Genomic DNA, 9,487 nt, shown 5'->3' with positions numbered 1-9,487 from the left:
CGGTTTTAATTGCCTTCGACGGACTCAGAGTGGCCAACCTCGTCAGGTACGGCGCAACACTCGTCAGTTGCGCGTTGTATCGCCAGCAAATTGACATCTGTTACCAGTGCGGACGCCTCGGCCACCAAATGAACGTTTGCCCAAATCCCGCCAACCGCATTTGCAGCCTCCGCAACCCCGACCAGGCACACCAATGCCCGCCCATGTGTAACCTGCGGGGCGGCGCTCACATGACCGCCGACAAGGCCTGCAAAGCAAAGTACAGGACTCCATACGTGATTCGCAGGCGACGATGAGAGCGCCAACACGCACATGACCAACTGACACATCAAGACTTTCCGCCCATCCAGCCGCAGAGACCCAGATCCACGTCGCGATCGCGTGGCCGGTCCCGGTCCTGCAGCCGGCAAAGATACAGCCTCGGTACAACAAGATCTAGATCCAGGACGCCAACTCCTGGAGAGAAGGTTAGCTGGGCGGACACTGTCCGGGGCATCGCGCGGGATGGGGTCGTGAGAGCACCTGCAAACGCACATCACGTGCCGGCGAGCGTTCCTGACGCGGTCGAGCCCGCCCCGAAGAAACTGGCGATACAACAACAGCACGAGGGCGGTTTCGAGAGCCAGGTGCGAGCGGAAATTACAGACATCAAGAACATGCTATGCACCATGTAAAAGTACCATTGAGAACCTACACGCAAGATTCCTCGGGCTCGCAAACAGGACCAATAAACTCGAAGGAAACATGCAGATAATAATGAATCATTCCCTATTCACGCAACACGGACACGTACCGGCGAGCTGTGATGCGGGACCGAGCCACCATCAAGGGCAGCCGGGTAACTTGCATCAGCATCAACATGGCAAACGATAATCAAGGGATAGTAATACGGCAGTAGAACTACCGCGGCTTCACCGGAAAAAAGGCCGTTCTACAGCAACATATCAGGCACGCAACACGTAAACCGGACGTAATATTACTCCAAGAAACACTCAACGCACGGCAGCAAAATCAAGGGGAGTGGTGTATGCATGTTCGTTAGGAATCGTCTCACATTCGTTGACCACGAATTAAGCGGCGTCCAGATGGAACACGCTCTCATCGAACTGATACCCACCAAGCAGATGAAAAGTATATTCATACTGAACTTAAACAGCAGCCCGTCAAAACACCGCCAACGCTTCCGTGCGCTGTTTCAGAAGACGCTCAAGATTGCCGGGTCCCAGACGCTGATTGCAGGGGCGATTTCAACGCGGCAGACACGGCATGGGGTTACGGATACAGCACAATCAAGGGAGGACAACTCGGGCAAGTGTGCAGGAACTCGACTTCACGTTACTTACGGATCCGGCGCACCCGACGAGAATCGGTAACTTCACTATACCACGGACACGACCCCGGAACTGACGTTCGTCCGAAATGGCGGGACGACGGCCACCGTGTGGAAAAACACATCGACCGACCTGGGCCGCGACCCCATGATCGCCGAAATACACGTCCAGACGCCGGACAAGGCGCAGGGCAGTAAGCGATAAATTCAAATGGACCGTTTGCGAGGATTCCAGAAAGAAACGAGACCAACAACACTCTTCAGGAAATACGATGACGGAAACCGAAGCCTCAACACGCTCGCCGGTTGCAAACGCCGAAGCGTCACACAAGACCGTCGAAACCGAGGTTGAAACTGACAAGATGGACAGCCGCCTGGCGCATCTCATCGAGGTGATGAACTCGGTACTGGCTAGGTGGAAGGGACAGATACTCAATCGGTGACTCAGAAAGAAAATAGCGGATATCAACCGCAACTTCGAGGAGCACTGCCGAACGCTCAATCGCCAGCAATGGGACGAGTTATGCAACGCAGTCGACGGCCAACTACACAACGGGAAATCGTGGAACCGGCTCAGGTGTCTGTTGGACGAAACGAGGACCAAGTCCCACCAGAGGAACTGCCTCGCACGTCTATTGCACAGGGAGCTTGAGAAGCACGGTGAAGATGCAGTGACCGTCCGGTTACGAGCTAAGTACTTGCCGCACACTTCGACCGCACAACACAACCCATATGAGGAGGATCCGAACGCAGAATTGCATCGGGACTTTAACGCAGAAGAGATCAGGACGTCCAGGCACAACCTCCACAGCAGATCGGCGCCGGGCCCCGGCGGAGCGTCGAATCGCGCACTGAAGAATCTCGACGACCGATCCGTGGAACAGTTAACGGCATTCATGAATGACTGCGGGCAGCGCGACAGAATCCCGCAACAGTGGAAAACAGCGAGAATGATACTAATCCCGAAACCCGGAAAAGCGCCTAGCCTCGACAACCTTCGCCCCATATCGCCTACGTCGTGCGTCGGCAAGACCATGGAGCATGCACTCCTTAACCGCAGGCAAGCCCCCTAAGAGCAGAAAGGGGTATACCCACCATCCATCATAGGATTCCGCTCACAATTGTACACGCAAGACGCACTGCTACAACTGAAGCACCAGGTGCTTGACGGCACAACGAGAGGCGCCAGAGCAATTCTCGGCCTCGACCTTGAAAGCGCGCTCGATAGAATCGCGCACTCGGCGATCTTACACCCGATATCGCGACAAAACATAGGTGCACGCACGTATAACTACGCAAAATATTTCTTGACAGACAGGCGAGCTGTTTTAGTGGCAGGGGATATCCAGCTCGAAGAGCAAACGCTAGAAAGCACCGGCACCTAACAGGGTTCCGTCATTTCGCCCACGCTCTTCAACCTGGCCATGATCGGGCTAGCAGAAAAGCTACAAGAACTCAAAGACGTCCGGCACACGATATACGCTGAAGAGATAACCCTCTGGGTGCACGAAGGCAGCGAAGGTCACATCGAAACGGCACTGTAACTAGCAATCGAGACAATAGAGGAATACCTTGTGCGTACTGGATTACGATTTTCGCCGAAAAAGTCGGAACTCCTATACTCTACCGCCTTAAACTGAGGAGCAGACCACCCGGGTGGAGTCGGAATGCGGCAACGACCAGGCGAGAATGCGAAGAGATCAGACTACGCACGAGAAATGGAGCAACCATCCCAATAGTGCCCAAAATTAGGGTTCTGGGTATGATAATTGGAGCCAACGGCGTCAACGACGAAACGATCACTAAATTAAAGCACATGACGTCTAACGCCATCGAATCCTCAAGAGGGTCACTAGTTGAAGAAACAGAATGAGGAAGGCGAGTCTCACACGACTCATGCACTCTTTCGTCATGAGTCATACTGAGTACCTCGCGGCATTCCACAACTGGTACAAGGGATAAGAAGCCAAGATCAACGTCCTCATCCGCACGGTGTACCTCATCCGCACGGTGTACAAGATAACCCTGGGTCTACCCGAGTCCACCAGCACGCACCGCTTGCTCGAGCTCTGGCTTCACAACACGCATAGCGAAATCGCCGAGGCACAGCGCACTTGACAACTAGAAAGATTAGCGGGCACGAGAGCAGGACGCCATATCATGGAAAGTCTCGGCATCCGGTGCCACGCACAACAAAACCATAAAGTCGCCGTTCCGGGCGCGATCAGACAAACGCCGAGTCGACCCGATTGCTCGGAACGTCCACCCGGAACACAACCGGGGGAAAAGAGTGGCCAGGGCCAGAGCTCTCCTACACAGCCACTTACACGAAACAGGGACAAGGTTCGTTGACGCCGCGGAATACGCATAACGCTTGTGATTCGCGGTCACGGTCGTCGATTCGTGGAAAAACGCGCATAACGGCAAGTGTAGCGTGCGAGCGCGCAGAAGAAGCGGACGAAGCGGTGGTGGCACTCGCCCTCACGGATCCGACGTGCACCACGGTTCTCTGCGACTCGCGACAAACGGTCAGAAACTTCGCCAAAGGATCGATAGAGAGCGGCCCGAGTCCTGAACAATCGATAAGTCCAGCGGGAGGTAAATTTTCAAACCAGAATTCAGTGGTTCCCGGCTCACATGGGAATATCGAAGACATATCGCAACCGAAACGAGACGGCACACGCCAAAGCGCGAGAGCTCGTGAACCGCGCCGGCGACCGTCGTCCATGGGACAGCACCGAAGACTGCTTGACCAGCTACAACGAAATTACCAAGGCCCTCTGCCTGCCCCGCCGAACCTTCCCTTCGCCCAGCGACAAGCTGGACAGGGCGCACTCGGTGGCCCTCCGGCAACTGGAGACGCTTGCGTACTCCACCCCGGAAAAATACCACAGGCTCTACCCCGGCACATACCCGACAAGTTTATGCAAGGTCTGCCATGTTGGCATAGCCAATTTAACTCACATGTTCTGGGACTGTAACAAAAACCCCATGGTGCTACTGGGACAGGTTATAATGTAGTCAACATGAGGTTTCCAAGACAGGTTAGAACCGACATGAACACCCAGATATTTATAAGACGACACAGTTTCAAGTGATTCCATTAATGCAGTAGGTAGAGTGTGTCGTAGATAGACGAGAAATGGGCAAATGCTTGCATTTAGTAATGTTTAGCTTCATATTCCACAGGTTACATCAATCCAGTACCTTGTTAATATCTGACTGAAGAAGAGATGCATCATTATCGTCCTTAATTTCGCGGTAAATAACACAATCGTCGGCAAAAAGACAAACGGAAGACGATACAGTAGTTGGTAAGTCGTTTATATAAATGAGAAAGAGGAGGGGCCCAAGAACGGACCCCTGAGGCACACCAGAGACAACAGGCGAGTAATCTGAATTGACGTTATTTGCTGTTACGAACTGATTTCGGTTTGAAAGAAAACAATACAACCATGCAATTAATGAGGAATCGATGTTCAGGCTGTTTAGTTTAAAAAAAAAAGAAGCTCATGTGAAACCTTGTCAAATGCTTCAGAAAAATCCATAAATATAGAATCAGCACGGGACCCGCGATCTAGAATGCAATGCAAGTCATTTGTGAAGCATATGTGTTGCGTTTCGCATGAAAATGATTAACGGAGGCCGTGTTGGGCATTACTGAAAAAAGCAATTGGATTCTAAAAAGTAGCAAGATGAGACTAAATGACATGTTCCATGAATTTACATGGAATGCTGGTGATCGACACCGGGCGAAAGTTATCAGGGCAATGTTTATAGTCAGACTTGTGCAGCGGAATCACCCTCCCAACCTTCCAGTCATTGGGAATACAACCTGTTTCCAGAGACTGGTCAAACAGTTTGGTATGGATCATTGAACTGCACATCTTTGTATTAACCAGAAATTTCGAATTAATGTTATCGACGCCAGAGGAGGAAGAAATGTTAAGGTTTTCAACTATTCTCAGGATGCCAGTTGTGTCAAAAAGAATTGGATCCATGGGAAAAGCATCCAAGACCGGACACTCCTGATTGGTAAGGCAAACATTGCCAGAAAAAGCAGCAACAAAATCACTATTAAGAACACTAGCGCATTCATTAGGTGAATATGCAACGCCGTCAGAAGATGTAAGTAGTATTGACGAACTATCTTTCTGGTTCACTGTGTTCCAAAACTGTCTAGGGTTATTAATCAGCCGAGCAGGCAAAGTACTGTTAAAGAAAGAGTACTTAGCATTTTTCAGAGCTAATTTGTATTCAGCGGCCGCAGAAAGGTAACCGTCCCATTGTTGTTGCGAAATCGATGATTTGGCCGGGCGAAACAAACGCTTTTTCTTATTCGATAGCCTTTTTAAAATGTTATTAAAGCACGGTGATTGGCTATTACACCGCAAAAGTCTTAGTGGCACAAATGCATTGGTGAGACGTTCAACAGTGTCCCTAAACAATTCCCAGTTAGTGTGGACAGAACGCTGTGTAAATTCTGGTAAATAACTGTTTAAGTTTAGTTTATGGGAGTTTAACGTCCCAAAGCGACTCAGGCTATGAGAGACGCCGTAGTGAAGGGCTCCGGGAATTTCGACCACCAGGGGTTCTTTAACGTGCACTGACATAGCACAGTACACGGGCCTCTAGAATTTCGCCTCCAACGAAATTCGACCGCCACGGCCGGGATCGAACCCGCGTCTTTCGGGCCAGCAGCCGAGCGCCATAACCACTCAGCCACCGCGGCGGGCGTAATTAACTGTTTAAGAAAAGAGCTAATTCACGATTAATGGCATCATAGTCCGCCCGTTTGTAATCTCTAATAGACTTGAAGATGCTCCGGCAATTAGTAATTTTCATTTTTACATCAAAATGAAGCAAGGAGTGATCACTAAGACCAGGTAAGTACGAGATTGAAGGGTTAAGATCCGGCGCGTTGGTTAACACAAGGTCTAATACATTGAAAGATGATGGTGTGACTCGAGTTTGCTTAGTAAGCAGCTGCGAAAGGTTGAAATCCAAACAGGTTCGCAAAAAGTTATTGCATTCGGTAGAAAAGGGGCGAGGATACGGCGATGTATTAGCCCACACGATGCTGGGATAATTGAAGTCACCAGCAAGAAGGATTGCCGCACCTGGATAACGTACTGAGATCATGTTAAGAGCATCATGCAAATCTTCAAGGAAAGTTGCACACGAAGACGGGGAATGGTAGCATATGCCCAGAATCAGTTTCCTGAAATGAACAGGAAGTTCAACCCACACCAACTCTAAGGTGTTAGAAAGACTAATGGGTGAAGACACAATATTATCGGCGATGGCTATTAAAACGCCTCCTCCACCTCTGTGACCTCTATCAGAACGATAAACATTGTAGCGCTTCGTGCAATCGAACAGTTCCTTGCTATCTATCTTTGCAGAGAGCCACTTTTCGGTCAGCAATACAACATCGGCATCACATGAGTCGATGACAGAGTTTAGATCTTCCCGCTTTGGTATTATGCTTCTGATGTTTGTGAAAAGAATTGTAAGCGCTGTCTTATCTCCAGTCGCCCGTCCACTGCCCCTCCCGTATCTCTACGGCGAAGCGTGTGGCGAGCCAGAAGCAGGAGCAGTGCGATAAGGGGCCACTAAAGATCCCGGTGGGCCAGCTAGCTCGAAAATGCTATCGCGAATAGGGTCAAAGGCGTAGCATTTGTTGTTACAATACAGTTTGTTATACCTCAACTTATACTTAAAGTCAGCATCCTTCGCGAACTGCACAAGCTTCTTTCTAGCGACACGTGTCTGCAAAGAATAATCTCCACTTAGTGACCTTTTTATAAGTTTGGCAGACTGCACTATGATTTGTTGTTTTGTTTTGAAAGACCGGATCTTCACAACAATCGGACGACACTTTTCATCCGAGAACGCCCCAATCCTGTGTGTTAGTTCAAACATGTCATTCGTAAGAGCAGGATCAAAGCAGCCTGAAACAAGGTTCAATAATTTTTCTTCCGTTTCATCCCACGTTTCGGACAAACTGTCGGGCACGCCGAAGAACAGAAGATTGTCCCTGCGCTGCCGGTCTTCCAGCTCAGTCTGTCCAAGACGTAACTTGTTATTTTCATTGACAACCTGATCGGTTAGCTCACGCGAAATCCGCAATTCCCCATGCGCCGCATCGCTGGCGGATGATTTATATTTGACTGCCGACATCCTCGCGTCAATACCGGCAATGTTTCTAATCATAAATTTCTGATTTAGTTTCATTTTACTTATAGAGGCTATTAAGTGTGACTGCTCTAACTCCATTTTAGCGGTCCTTGAATTAACGCCTTCTAACAGTCAACATGTCGTTAAGCTGTTTCTGCAGAGAAATATCAACAGCGCTGTCTTTGGACCGCGTGGCAGCGCCAGAGCCCGCCCCAGGGCCAGGGTTAAGCTCAACATCCCCCGACACCAAAAGTAGTTGACGAGAAACATCGAAGCACTGGGCGAGCAAAATCAGCAGCACTCCCGGACGTGGGAACAGGAGCCGGCACATATTGCTCGATTTCTTAGCAAACATGGATTCCTTATTACCAACCTGCATGAAGAAACGCATTCCGTGAAGCAGCCGCATGACGACGCTGTCCCCACGCCCACTAAAAGGCGCAGGCCACTGCAGCCCGTTTTTATCCAGATGGAAAGGTGATGTCGTGGACGATGCGCAGGACTTGTACGATGGAGCGATAGTGTAGCAGGGTTGCCAGAGTTCTCCAATTTCCACGCTGCCAACTTGAACGTCGACAGTCACAGGCGTAGCCGGAATGGCATCAGCCGGTGCCATAGGTCCCGCGCTGAGTTGAAGCATTGCCGTTATCTTGTGGTTGTACTGCTTGATCCGCTGCTTGAGCGTCTTGACATGGTCCTCATCTGGTGCTGCCTTGGGGTCGGCTCCATGCTGCTCCAGCTCAGTCTGAAAATGGTTCAGCTTGCGTATCCGATGTTCAGAGTGCTCAAGCTCCTCCTTGAGGGACTCCAGCTAAGAAGGCGTGAAGCCTCCCTGCTGTGCGAGCTTCCACAGCCGCTGAACCTTGTCCTCAGCAAAGCCGCCTTTACGCTTCCAGGCCTCGTCAGCACGGCTGTTGAGCTTGCGGTACGACTCGAGCAGGGCCTCGTGACGCTGACGCTCAACGTCTCCTGACAGGAGGCCATCCTGGCGCTCCTCTTCGACCAGCATGTTGAGCTCCACGTCGTTGCACAGTTCTTTTCCATCCTTATCTTGTGTCGCGTAGAACTGGTCGATCTTGTCTTGGTGGTGCTGGAACTCTTCCCGAAGTGTCCGCATCTCCTCATCGCTGAGACCAGCCTTCTGCACCCTGACCCAGAGCTTGTTGAGCTTCTTGTACCGAAAAATGTAGCCTTCCTTCCGAGCAGCATTGGGATGCTCTGCAGGTTCGTCTTGGTGGTGCTTAAACTGGTCGGATAGGTCGAACTTGTCCACTATGTCTCTGAGTTTACTCCTGAGTTCAGCTTACTTCAGGCCATCCTTTTCTTGGCCCATCATTTTCTTCCATGCAAGCTCTTCCTTGTCCTGAACTTTGAGGTCAGCGAAGAGGCCCTTGAGCTTGGCGTCGCTTAACCTCTTTTGAGCTTTCTCCCAAAGCAAGCTGAGTTTGTGCATGCGAAACGGTTTCTTTTCGGCGTTTGGGTTGGGCGGTTGCCCGGTTCGGTTCATGGCTTCACTGTACTTACTGTGCGCAACGGCGAAGCAACACATCGCCGCCAGAAACAGCGACAGGAAAACGACGTTGCGATACATAGCGAAGGTGCGAAGTGTCTTCTATCTTACAAAAGCGCAGAACGCTACTGACTAGATGGGGTGGAGGGGGATGTCCCTGACAGTGCACGTTGACCAAACGCTACTTGCGCAACTGAGAAGCATGCCCAACACGGCGTGGACAAGTTACAACCATGAGCCCACTCTGACACTGCGCATGTCGGCATGTTTCTTAGTTGAGCCGTGCAATGGCCTATGCTTTGCTCGCCCTTCATGAGAGGCCGGTTAAAGTTTACTTGATGCATGAAAATTGAAAATTGGTTTTTTGGTGAGAGGAAATGGCGCAGTAGCAGTCTTGAAAGATGTCGAACGAATTAATTCGTCCTCCTTGATGGACACACCAAAGCGCGCGTTGGAACCTGCTGGCA

The 9,487-nt window shown here is 50.6% G+C and overlaps 1 pseudogene; it reads right to left on the bottom strand.

Moving 5' to 3' along the window:
* Positions 1–328: 328 nt before the first annotated feature.
* On the bottom strand, positions 329–9,278 carry LOC144123762 (alpha-2-macroglobulin receptor-associated protein-like; annotated as a pseudogene).
* Between the last annotated feature and the right edge of the window lie 209 nt (positions 9,279–9,487).

Source organism: Amblyomma americanum, chromosome 3 (genome assembly GCF_052857255.1).
Source record: "Amblyomma americanum isolate KBUSLIRL-KWMA chromosome 3, ASM5285725v1, whole genome shotgun sequence".
NCBI classification, from domain to species: domain Eukaryota; kingdom Metazoa; phylum Arthropoda; class Arachnida; order Ixodida; family Ixodidae; genus Amblyomma; species Amblyomma americanum.
The sequence above is the reverse complement of the archived record's forward strand: the minus strand, read 5'-3'. Positions and strand labels throughout refer to the sequence as shown.